Source organism: Convolutriloba macropyga, chromosome 13, assembly GCF_964194025.1.
Source record: "Convolutriloba macropyga chromosome 13, txConMacr16.3, whole genome shotgun sequence".
Taxonomy (NCBI): Eukaryota; Metazoa; Xenacoelomorpha; order Acoela; family Convolutidae; genus Convolutriloba; species Convolutriloba macropyga.
The window spans coordinates 8,200,997-8,213,464 of NC_134480.1; the positions used below are offsets into that span (position 1 = coordinate 8,200,997).

Below are 12,468 nucleotides of genomic sequence, written 5' to 3' on the forward strand. Positions count from 1 at the left end.
ACCAGTATACTTCAAACAGTGCGAAATTGAGGTCAAAGCTATAGCAAAAAAAAACAGATTAATCAACTTCAAATGACACAATTGTCTATATTAAAGCAAATAGATACAACGACTTCTAATTAGTTTATACAGTCTAACCTCTCCAAGTGGTGGGTATATTGACCGACAAGGGGTTTGGCCGAAACGGATAAAGTGAGAAATTCAACCGACTTCTCAATTCTGATTGGTCGGCAAATCTGATTGGTCAAAATAAAAAAAAACATCAAACCATTAACTTAGGTGTTCGTTCGTGCTGTCGGGTTAAATTTCGATTGTTTAAGTTGTCGGCTAAACCCCCTGTCGGAAAACTTGACAATTGCTCGTCTTAAGTTTGCGAATGAGCTAGTTAAAGATAATATTTATAATTAATTGGTAGTTATCGCGAAAACAAATATTTTAAGGAAAGGTCAAAACGTACAGATTGGGTAAATTATAGCTTGACAATCTGGACTAGTTTATGAGAGTTTAACCGTTTATAACTGCACTTAGTTATGTCGGGTTACACGTGGCTGGACTTCATGACTCATAAACGTGAACGAGTTGTTGTCAAATGCAATAGTGCGAGCATTTAAGGTCGGTTAGCAGAAAGCGGCGGTTGAGCAGAAATATTTTTTCACTAATTCAACTTAAACAGCGCAAATACATCAACAACATTTGGAAAACTATCACAAAACAACATTGCCTGCACTGAGTTATCAAAACTCTATGTACAATTGAAGTTTGTTTTTTATACAAAAAAAAAACATCAGAAACAAAATAATTAATAACGCCAGTTCCCAATAAATGCTAGAGTTCCTTAGAGTTCAGATTAGTTCCATATAAGGGTTCCATTACGCGTCTAGCTTTGTTAAAATAAGTAAACGCTTTTGTATAGTTTTCGTGCAAATTTTTGACTATATATCAGCGGTAATTTCGTTGCAAACTTTCAGCGTTCTCTCAAATTTTCCAAAAAATCTGCTGAAATCTTAGATTTATGCTGAGGAGAATTTTATGCTGAAAAGAATTATCTTGTTGTAAAATGAGGTAATAAAATTTTTGGAGTTTAATTGACTATTTACGGGGTCTTGACGCCATTTTCGGAACTCAAAATGTTAGTAGTCATGATCTTCACTGGCTTGTGACTCTTTGATTTAAACCTGAGTTGTTTTGGCATTTTGTCCTGGAAAATACGAAATTTCACAGATTTGGAAAACAGTAAAAGGCCAAGACCGGACAACCATTTTTCTGATTAAGTGAAGAAAGCGACAAAAACAAAACCCTTAAATATTTGCAATTTTACACCCAAATCATGCTTATGGAGCACAAATTATGCAGAAATTTGGTTGTACATTTTTTGTCTTGCCCGTATGTAATGCAAAAACCCAATAGAAAAATAGCAAGTGCAAAAATAATATGAACAATTTTTCAAATAAAGCTTATTTATTTTCTAATAATGATTTTATTTTTTATAATAATTTCCGAAGTTGATGAAACTGCAACATGGCAACCATCTTAAGATAAGGTTACGATTTTATTGGCTTTATTTGTTTGACGCAAAGACAAAAAAATTGGAGCTGAAGTTTATACAATTTGAAATTAAGTTGAAATTATAAGTTTATCCAATTCGTTGAAAACCATTTATTATAAGAGAAGTCATAAGTTCAAAACCTGTAAATACTTTATATAGTTTTCATGCAAATTTTTGACAGTATCTGAGGTAATTTGGTCTCAAATTTTCAACGTTCTCCTAAAATTTTGTTGAAAAATCAGGCAATGCATATTTGAGTTCTTTACTACATGGTGGGTCTTCACTCAATTTTTTTGACGAGAAGTCTACCTGTCAATGTATACTGGACTAAAGATATGTTGTTTTGAGGTACAATGACTTGAAAGTATGATGTACGTTCGCGGCCTTGTTATATGATTCCTTGAAGGAGAAAATTTGTCATAAGACAAGTCAGAGGTCAAAAGTTTAAGACCAGTTGATGTAGCGGTTAGCAAACGAGACTCATCATGGACAACAATTAGGCTAATTGTTGTCCATGATGATTAAAACGCTATTAATGTCACTTTCGGATCAGTACCTCAAAGTGTGATAGGAAAGCCACAAGCAAGTACTCCACTTTGTGCAGGAACGTCCTTTGGGAGTGAGTCTTTTTTAAAAAGAGATTTTTCAGTAAAAGTTGCTTAAGATTTAATATCCTGACTTTTCTCTTACCTTTTTGCCCTTAGTCCTCGCTCTTTAAAAGTTCTTTTAAACACACGACTCATCAGCTCTAGCTTTTCAACTCGTTTAAGTTAGAGATCTCCCTTTTATTCGTTTACAAGTTTCTAAGTTGTTTTCCCCAATGGGGGAGAACACGGATCTTTTCCGTTTGTGCCCCCCCAGCTTAGTGGGTGCATATTATTTGCAACCCCCAGATGCATGTGCAATATTTTTACATAATGATTTACTATGTAATGGCATGTGCTCTGTAACTGGGGGGAGCATAACGTACTGGGGGGCACAAACGGAAAAGATCCGAGAACACTTTCCCTTCAATAATAGCCCCAACCGCAAACGAAAATCGAAACATGTATTCCTCTGCGATCCAAAGCGGCCTCTCAAAAATAACAGCTTCCAACGACTTCCAAATCATGCAAATTATTCCTCCATCCACTAAATCGATGCTTACAAAGTTGAAATTGTACAAGTTGAAATTATAAGTTTATCCAATTAGTTGAAAACCATTTAAGTAGTAATATAGTGAGCTACACTCCCGGGGGGGGGGGGGGTGAGGTCCCCCATGTATTAAGATAGGGTATAGCGTATTTTTCCGGATTTGGGTCCTCCCTAACGTATTAAGATAGGGAATGAATGAGCATGTATTAAGATTAGGTATAGCGGCGTTAATGTATTAAGATTGGGTATAGCCGCCATGTATTAAGATTAGTTATAGCCGGCGACATGTATTAAGATTATGCGCCGACATGTATTAAGATTAGTAATAGCCGCCGACTTGTATTGAGATTAGTAATAGCCGCCGACATGTATTAAGATTAGTAATAGCCGCCGACATGTATTAAGATTAGTAATAGCCGCCGACATGTATTGAGATTAGTAATAGCCGCCGACATGTATTAAGATTAGTAATAGCCGCTGCCATGTATTAAGAGTAGTATAGTCGGTGCAAATGTGGGGGGTAGGTTCGGAGACGCTCCTGATAGGCTGAAATTTTGAGGGGAAGAAATCAATGTTTGTGTAGTTATTAAGTGTTTACTTGAGAACAATAGAATCGGCGTGGGTAATTAATTGCTGTAATTATGTGAGGGGTAATTATGTGACAGGTTGAATTTTGTTTACAACTTTTATGTTATTAAATTGTGAAATTAATTGGTGGGGGTTTTCAATTACCCTAGTTATCTGAGGGGTAATTATGTGACATGTTGAATTTTTGTTTACAAATTTTAGGTCAATTGCAAAGATTGTTCCCCTAATTGTTTGAATCAATTGTGTAACAAATGTCTTTTGCGCGCTCATTAATTGGAAAAAGTCAAGATAGCAAGAGGTAGTTTTGATCTACCGTCCTCTGGGTTATGGGCCCAGCGCGCTCCCACTGCGCCATCTTGCTAATTACATGCATATATGCATTATTTTTTGTACATTATTTGAAAAAAGATGTTAAATAAAAGAAAAAAATGAATTAAAATAGTATAAAATGACAAACACAGTACAAATTATGAGCATCAAAATACAAAATTACTCAATCATTTACAATAAATTGTATAAAATTCAATGAACATCAAGGTACACTTAGCCGAGTGGTTAATAAAGTTCGATAAAAAAAGTTTAGAAAACTCACGAGAAACAGTTACGAGAAACATATACTATCGACTTTATTAACTTCAGCTTACTAAATACCAAAATGAACACTACTACATATAGTTACTTATAAAATTTAACACGTGTACATCATGAATATTGTTCAAGTTGGTTTGGAAAAACTTAAATAGTTGAAATGCTGCAAAAATTGCGTAGAATCCACACAAATTTTGCATCTTCTGAAGTGGTCGATGTATTATTTTTTGGTACTTTTTACCTAAAAATTTGTAATGTGTTACTGATCGAGCCAGAGAATCCGCATAATAGTAACTTCTGTTGAGTCGAGCAATCAATATCCAATGTTCACCGACTTCTTTACTCGAAGCAGTGTTAATGATTGCAAAGCTGAATTTGGGTAAATTTGGAATGAAATCTGCTGGAAACGATCCAATGTATTTGAATTTTAGCTCAGGAATGAGTTCAATAATTTGTTGAAGAGATTGATTATCCATGACAAATAATCTTCTGTTTCAATTCGCAAGCTCCGTTTGAACAGGGATTTCTCACATTACAATCAAGTTGAAATGATTCGTTCTTTTCAATAAAGCAACAATCTTTAGATTGGGGAATTTTACGTATCAGACCTCCTGTAGATTCACTTACTCTGTCTTCACTATTACCTGTGACATCGGGATGAAAGATAATAATGATGATTAAAAGTCCCAGGAATACTGCACAAATAAGGTATACATATAAGTTTGGAGTAGGTCTACCCCAATTTTCATCCATTCCCTATCTTGATATTATAGTGTGGAAAGGGTTGCAACTGGGCGATGAAAGTACATATCCAACAAATGTTCCAACGCAGAAGGCAATAATATAAAAACCATAAAAAATTGAGAAGAAAATTAAAAAATCTTGATTAATGCAGAGTTCTTCAGACATTCTTAGCTACTGTTCCAAACTGATCAATTTTAACTGTTGAGATTCGTTCTCCGAGAACAATTAACTCGGTAACATTGGTTAGTGGACGTTCAAAGAACATTTCTAAACGAAGACTTTCCCCACTGAGTTCAGGATAATGAACATTTTCACCAGCATCTTGGAGTGATGTGAGATCGAATACAAGCACATAATGATCTGTGAAGAAATCATTCGGTAACGCAGGAATTTCTTCGTTGAAGTTCATTGCCTTCATTGTTGTAACATAAGCTCTACAATTGTTGGTTGTATCAATTGAGACTACAGCTCTCCCTCCTCGAACAATTCTCAGCTCCCGCAGTCCAAACTTTCGATAATGAAAAGGATTTTCTTGAAAATGTCCGGTGAATGCTGAATTAGTGTTCATTGCTATTGCAATTCGTCTGATTGGGGCATTATTGAAAACATTTTCCTGAATAAATTGATTTTGTCCAGAAGGAATAATAAATGTTCGCGCAATTGTCTCCATAAAATTATAGCAAGCTGGTTGATGTGTTAGTTGATACTTGATTGTCTGGTGATAGACCTCATTAACGACAACACGTCTCGTAAAAAGTGAACAGTCAAGAACTCTAAGGGAAACATGTGGATTGTAGGAAATCAAGTAAAAATTTGGTCTCGCTCGAATCAATTTGAGTCTAATTTTTGTATTTGGAAGTAATAATTTTTCACATTGAAATAAGTCGATTGCAAGTTTACCATATAAGGTAACCCCATCTTTCAACAAAAGCTCTTCTTCCCTATCTATGAACGGACTTTTTTCATAATCACTAGGATCTTTCTCAAATTCGTATCCATGACAAGCCAAAATTCCTTCATTATTAATTGTAGAAGCATTGAATTCATTGGATATCAGAGCTTTGTGGCCATAGAGTCCGTTAGAGTTGTACACTTGTTGATTGTTTAAATACACTTCGCAGTTGGAGAAAAGAGAGTGTAACAAGTTGTTGACATGAGTCAAATATTGTAAATCATCATCAGTGAAAGTCATACCCATATCTGGTTTTCCATGCTCCTCTTTTTTCATGAAATCGTCAAATAATCTTCCCTTTTGTAATCCAACTTTAATTTGTAAATGAATATCTCTCATATCGAGATAAATACTTCTATCTGTTTCAAATTCAAATTCAATGCTGCTTTCATCCAATGAAGTGCTAGGATAAACTTCTTGAATATGGGATGATTCAATTGGTTCCAAAACCGGAATTTTGTCAAAAATCTCCAAGCAAGAATTTGTAAAGTGTCCATAACGGAAAATACTGTCATTTGATGATCTGGTATTCATTTTAGTTTGGTAAAAATATCCCTCCTAGTTCGACGACGTCGACTGATTTTTGGCGAGCGTTTTCGAATAATACGTCGTTTTCTAGGTTTTCCTCCTCCTAGTTGTTTACGTAAAGTTTTCTTTCCAACATCTGTGGCTGCAGATTTGAACTTTTTCCTTCCAGCTAATACATTTCCGATTTCTGGCGCAGCTAATTCAATCAAGTCAGCACCAACTCTTTTAGCTGCTGGTACAACATATCGTCTCAAAAAAGGAATTGCAGTTCTCCCAATTGTTTGTGCTAAAGCTCCAAATCCTCTTCCCCCTTGTCTTGAATAACCACGAAAATACGGTAAATCACTGTCTGCAACCATTTTTTGTAAACTTAATTTTAAAAATGATTGTCTGAAGCTCTTCTGAACATCAATACAGCTCTTGTTACACCTACTGAATTGAAGGGAACTTTTTCACCGTATGAGTCGCGGAGCTCAAGTTTAATGCTGTGGAAAGAATTTTTAAGAATTTTTTTAAATTGTAGATTTGGGAAGTTTTGATAATTCATATATTGTCCAGTAGATATTTTGTCTTCATTCTTCATTTTAGAAATAAACGGAATACATCTCAAAAGCGCGGCTTTTGTATCACCTACAATATTGTATTCAACAATATCACTGTATATCATGAGAGTATGAATTCGAACAATATCATAGGGAAATTTAGGAAAATGTGGTCCAGCACCACTCATAAAAACACCCATTCCGTAAACAGCTTCCTCACACCCAAATACGTGACAGAGATCAGTACTGAAGATAACTAGTAACGAGTTCTCATTAGGAAGGCTTAGGGATATTCTCTGTGTAATTCTGTTGACTTTTAATTTGATTGGGGTTTTCTCATACTTTTCTCTTTCCTGAATTTGTTTGTTCATTTCGTTCACAATATCAGATATTGATGGATATAGTCCTGCATCAATTGTATAATAATCGGAAGGTTTTGTATCTGGAGTTGCAGCATCTAGATAGAAAAATTTTCCATCTGTAATATTCTGGTACAAAGATGGATATGATAGTTCGGTTATTGCCACCTCCCATTCTCCTTCAAGGTTAATCTGTTCGGGAAGGAAATTGGTAAAAGAACTCAATGTATTATTTGGATAACAATCAAAGGATGCGTTGGAAACCAGCTCTACCGTAAAAGAGTTCATCACTAAATGATACACTTTGAGAGCTCTTGTTCATAAAATTTTCCTAGTATTTCATCACCCTGCTCTCCCTTGAGGTTGTATGTTGGAGGTTTGTACGTAGCAATCTTAACAATTTCAAAGATTTCACTCGTGAACTGTGACTTGTATCCTTTTCTAAAAGGAATATCGTATTTCGAAATTCGTACTTTATCCCCTACTTTAAACCGAGGTTTTTTGTATTGTCTGATCGGATTTTTGTAAAAAATTGATAAAAAGTCTTTGTTTTTTACCTCTTTTGGAGCTTTACCTGTAGATCTATTTACTCTACTATTCATTGTATTTAGGAAAGATCCCATTTTTACAAGGTACTTATGCCCGTTTTCTTCCATGAAGCGATAAATAATGTTTTTCAAAGATCTGATAGCTCTCTCAGCTACGGCAGCTTTTGTTTCACTTCTCGTTGAATAAATTTTAATTTTCTTTTCTCCACAAAATTTCCGAAATTCGCCACCAAACTCTGTTCCTTGATCAACCCATACTTTTTGTGGGATGTTGTTTTTTCGTAGCATTTTTTTGAAAGCTGCTACAGCATCTGTAGAATACTTTGATTTCATTGGTTGAACACGGACAAAACGAGAAAATACATCAACGCAGATTAATAGATACTTTACTCCGTTATTAAACTCTGACAATTTGTCCATAAAAGCTAAATCAAGACACCAAATTTCATTTATCCGCTTTGCAAATGCAGGTAATCGTCTAAAATGTCGATTTGCTTGACGGTATTTTGTATAGGAATTTTTAGTGTGGAGAAAGGAAATAACCTTGCCTCTTGATAAACCGCTCGCTTTTTGAAGATTTCTAACCGATCCAAATGCAGCTTTTCCTTCTTTGTATAATCGTTGAAGTTTCGCTTTTTCAGATTTTGAAAGGGATCCAACTCCCTCTGTCTTTGCTTTTGGCATCCTTGTTTACAATTTTGCTCGGACTTATCCCTGTAGCATCAAGTATTGTGTAATATATATCAGGAAATGCAATATTTTTTCTCTTCAATGCGTAAATAAAATCGGTAAATGCTACATTTGTATCTCTTCCATCCAGTAAAATGGAGTCACTGAGGGACAGCTTGATTCGAGGACATTTGAGTATTTGATCTACAACTGACTCGTTTTTGAATGATTTTGTGTTAGTGGTGATGTCCTTGTGAAGAGAATCTAAATTTTGTGGAACGAAGTTAACTTTTTCTTCACTCTCGTCCAATTTATACACATGTAATTTGAATTTTTGTTCGTAAAGCTGTTGAGGAATCAAAACAAACTGTTCCATTTCAAGAAAGACGGTTAATGATAGACGGAGTTAGAATTGATATAAGTTCTATTCCTTTCCTTGAACTTAAGATTGCTCTCCTTTTATTTATTCCAGTTCTTTTTAGAATAAGCTGATGAATTTCGTCTTGATACTTTTTTACGTCTCGTTTTTGAATATCTTGCAGTTCTCCTCTGAGCATGTTTTCGATGCACTCGTTTAGGAACTGAATAAATTCTTTCGGACAATTTTTTAGGTAAGTTCTTTTGAAGTTCCGGGAATAACTTTGGAACGTTGTCAGAGTAGAGAGATGTTGTGTGCTCATCACTCAAAAATGTGGTCTGCTGTTTATGTTGTGGAAGGAAAAAAATTGAAGGAATCGATCCACTATTTGTACAAAATCGAAGAGAGTCGACTGTTTTGGGAGTTAAATCAATAAGTAAATGACCATAAGGAATAGAAGTTGCTTTGGTATACCAATCTTTTAATTGTGAACCTAATCCCAACTGTTGGCTCAGAGTGTTTATTTGCAGTACATCTCTAGGAGATTTGAACAAGACGATATGAGTATTTTGTAACTCTATATCTCTTCCTAATCTACTCTGATGAAATAAATTGTGTTTGATGTATATTGTGCTGAGTCCTTTATGTCTTCCAGCTGTTGCAATTTTAACGAAGTCTTTAGAGCTGGAAATCTCCTCACAAGAGTCGTCAAAAATTAGCAGATACTTTGTTCCTTTATTTGGGAGGTTTTGAATAAACTCAAAGTCAACTCCTTCTATGAACTCAATATTTTTAACATCTTTAGACATTAAACCATAAAGAGATTGATAATGTTGATAGAAGTAGTAAATTTTGTCGAACTCTGGTTGAAAAGTTCCAATTGTTAACCACTCATGTATAAGATGAGATTTCCCAGATCCGCTTGGACCAACCAATGAAATAAAAATTCGTTCTTTTGTGGAAATTATCTTGTTCATAATTTAGGTGAAGGTAAAATATAACCAACTGTACTAGAAAGGATTGCAATCCAAACTGTTGTTTCTTCACACGTTGTAGCCAATGTTATTCGTACTATACAACAGACCAGAATTACGAGTAGAACAAAAAATTGGGACAGAAAAACTACTAGAGACCTATTACAAGTATGTCCAAAACATTTCCATGATTGTCGTTCCTGATTATTATCATCAAAGACAAAATTACCCAAATCATCCTTTATCTGTATGCTCAGTCATTTAAACGTAATCATTGAGACGATAGAGAAAATGTTTCAACTGAATTGTGATGTAAATAAATAAAAAAAATGAGATAAGCTTCTAAACATAAAAAAGAAACAAACAACAGCGACAGCCAAAACACTGTCTCTTCACAGGAATTAATAACAGAAAGCATAAAAAAGGAGAATAAATTCAAAATTAAGAAAAACGACAGAATTGAAATGAAGAATAACTGTGTAACGCTAGGACAAAATTTGTTCAACTTTCTCATTTTTGAAGCAACTTTCGATGTTTTGTAGGCGAAAAAAATGATTTTAAAAATTAATTAAAAGACAATATGATACATTACAATCAAAGTATATAAAAATTTTTACAAATATTAAATTTTGTCAAAAATTAAGAACCCAAGTTCCATAAGCATAAGCTTTCTTCTCTGCACAGTGCAATGTTTTCTTGTGTCGGTAGGGGTAGTTACTACATTCCCAGATTGTATCTTGTTGGAAATCAACTTAGAGGCTTTTGGACATCCAAAATCGTCCAAATTTTCCACATCCTTACACAAATAATTGTATAGGATTTTACATTTCTCCAATCCTTTGGCAAAGTATTCGGTTGTAGGAGAACAATGTTGATGAATTATGGTTGGAAGATCTGAGTAATCAACTTTTCCATTATTCCAGTTTATTCCATGTAAATTCTTTGTGTTCCACTTTGCTTGAAATGTTGGCTTGTAGTCATTCGGTGGGAGGAATGTATATCCTAACACAATTCCGTCCTTGAAAATTCCCAGCTCCTTGACAACTGTTCCCTCCAAGCACTCAATATCAAACACAACGAGAGTCATCCTCTTTTTAGCTGAGATAATTGACAAATGATTAACAATCTAGTATTTTAAAAATATGAGGATGACAAACTTTGATGTAGAGACAAAAGAATAATCCAGTTATATGACCTAGAAGACAGGAGCTGGGTAATTGCGGCAGCATGTAACAATAACCTGGTCCTTCGTCTGTTGTTGTTTTCACAGCTCCAGCAGAATCATGTAAAATTGCATGTAGACGAAAAATTTTTGATCTAGCTAAGAAAAAGTCCAAAAGAGAGTTTCCATATCCAATTCTTCCTCCGTGAGGAAACTTTTGATCAATTTCGTCCAAATCGACATTTCGGTCCCAAATTTTACACGCTGCGAGAAAACAGTTTTTACGTTTTTCGTTCGTAGGGAACATTGAAAGTATGCTTCCGTAACAATTGAAAATGTTTACCAGAGTAACAATATTCATTAACTCTGAGTTGTTTCGTCCAAAATAATGCAAGTCTTTTTGTAATTTTCTATATAGGAAAGAAGTGTTGGTAGATGATCTACTAGATTTTTATACTCCTCTTTTTTCAAATCAATCTTTGTAAGAAAACTCCACTGATATCCGTTCCAGCGATGTTGAGAAATGGAAATTTCTTGTTTGTCAGAACGATATGTTAGAGTTGTTCTGCGCAGCCCATTATGAATAACCCACTTGAATTCAGAAATTTGGGACTCTACGTCTAAATTATCCAAATTGGGAAAATTTTGCGCTTCATGAACTGTATATGAATACCTTTTAAGCTCGTGATGTAACCTGACGTGAAAAACTTTTGATTTATCTCTGAGACTTAAGAAAATGTTTCTAGAGCATCCAATATCCCAACTCATTCTAAGAAGAAAAAAGTTTCAAATGAAAAAATGTTTACTGAAAGTCAAATACATATAATCACCAAATATTCATCATTCAATATAAAAACATCATATTGCGCAGCAGTAGTTATTGAAATGTACATTGTTCAATATTAGAGAAGTCTTTAAGATTTTCAATGAGTTCCTTGAATTCTTCCATTTTATAGCTGACGTAAGTCACTTGCTTGAACTCATTGCTCTCTTTGCGACAAAATAGTCGGATCTGGACATAAACTGAAGCTGGATTGTCCTGAACGTGCTGTATAAAGGTAACGTAGAGTCTTCGATTTTTTCCAATGCTGATCTCTCTTGCTTTGTGACATTGTTGCAGCACGTCTTCCATTTTTGGGTTCTTCTCAAATTGAGCTGGATTTTCTCGAATTTCCCAGTCTCCATTCAGCAGATCGTTCTTCAGAAGACAAAATTTCTTGAATTCGTAATCTCCAATTCTCAGTTGTTGGTACTTTTCAAATGTTCCACATTTATCTTTTTTAAAGACTTGAAAAGTTGGTTCCGAGTAATTTTGTCCATTTCTAAATATTTGGGACACAGTAAATCTCCCAAATCTGTTTGGATGAGAACCAAAGTCAATATAAAATGGGACGGAATCAGTACCCAATTTAGGTTGTGAATCTGTAAACATTGATGGAGCGCTCGAGTAACAAGGAGATACTTTGGAGAGCGACATTTACGTAACTTGAGTAAGCTGCGAGAAGTTGATTAAATGATTTGCTTAAATAATTAAGGGCCTCTACAACGCAGAATTTCCTTTTATGCTAATGACATCATTGTTTTCGCACAATTTCCTAAAAAGGAAGAGAAAAATGTGTCTATTTAGAATTCTTCCTTAAAAGGATTTCTAATCAGAAATTTTCAATAAAGAAAACTTTTGAATCATTATAGAAAAAGAGTCTTTGTATTTAGCACGTCTGTGTTGCATTAGAGAGAAGTAGTGACGAAAATATTTTGAACAAGTAAAACATCGAA

General features: G+C 34.6%; 1 protein-coding gene and 1 non-coding gene across 4 annotated transcripts in view; one reads left to right on the forward strand and one right to left on the reverse strand.

Moving 5' to 3' along the window:
• Window positions 1-12,468, forward strand: part of LOC142352257 (uncharacterized) — a 44,688-nt gene that overhangs the window by 12,988 nt on the left and 19,232 nt on the right. The gene's annotated exons all lie outside the window — the stretch shown is intronic.
• On the reverse strand, window positions 3,558-3,629 carry Trnam-cau (transfer RNA methionine (anticodon CAU)). The gene has a single exon. It is a non-coding gene; the product is annotated as a tRNA-Met (tRNA).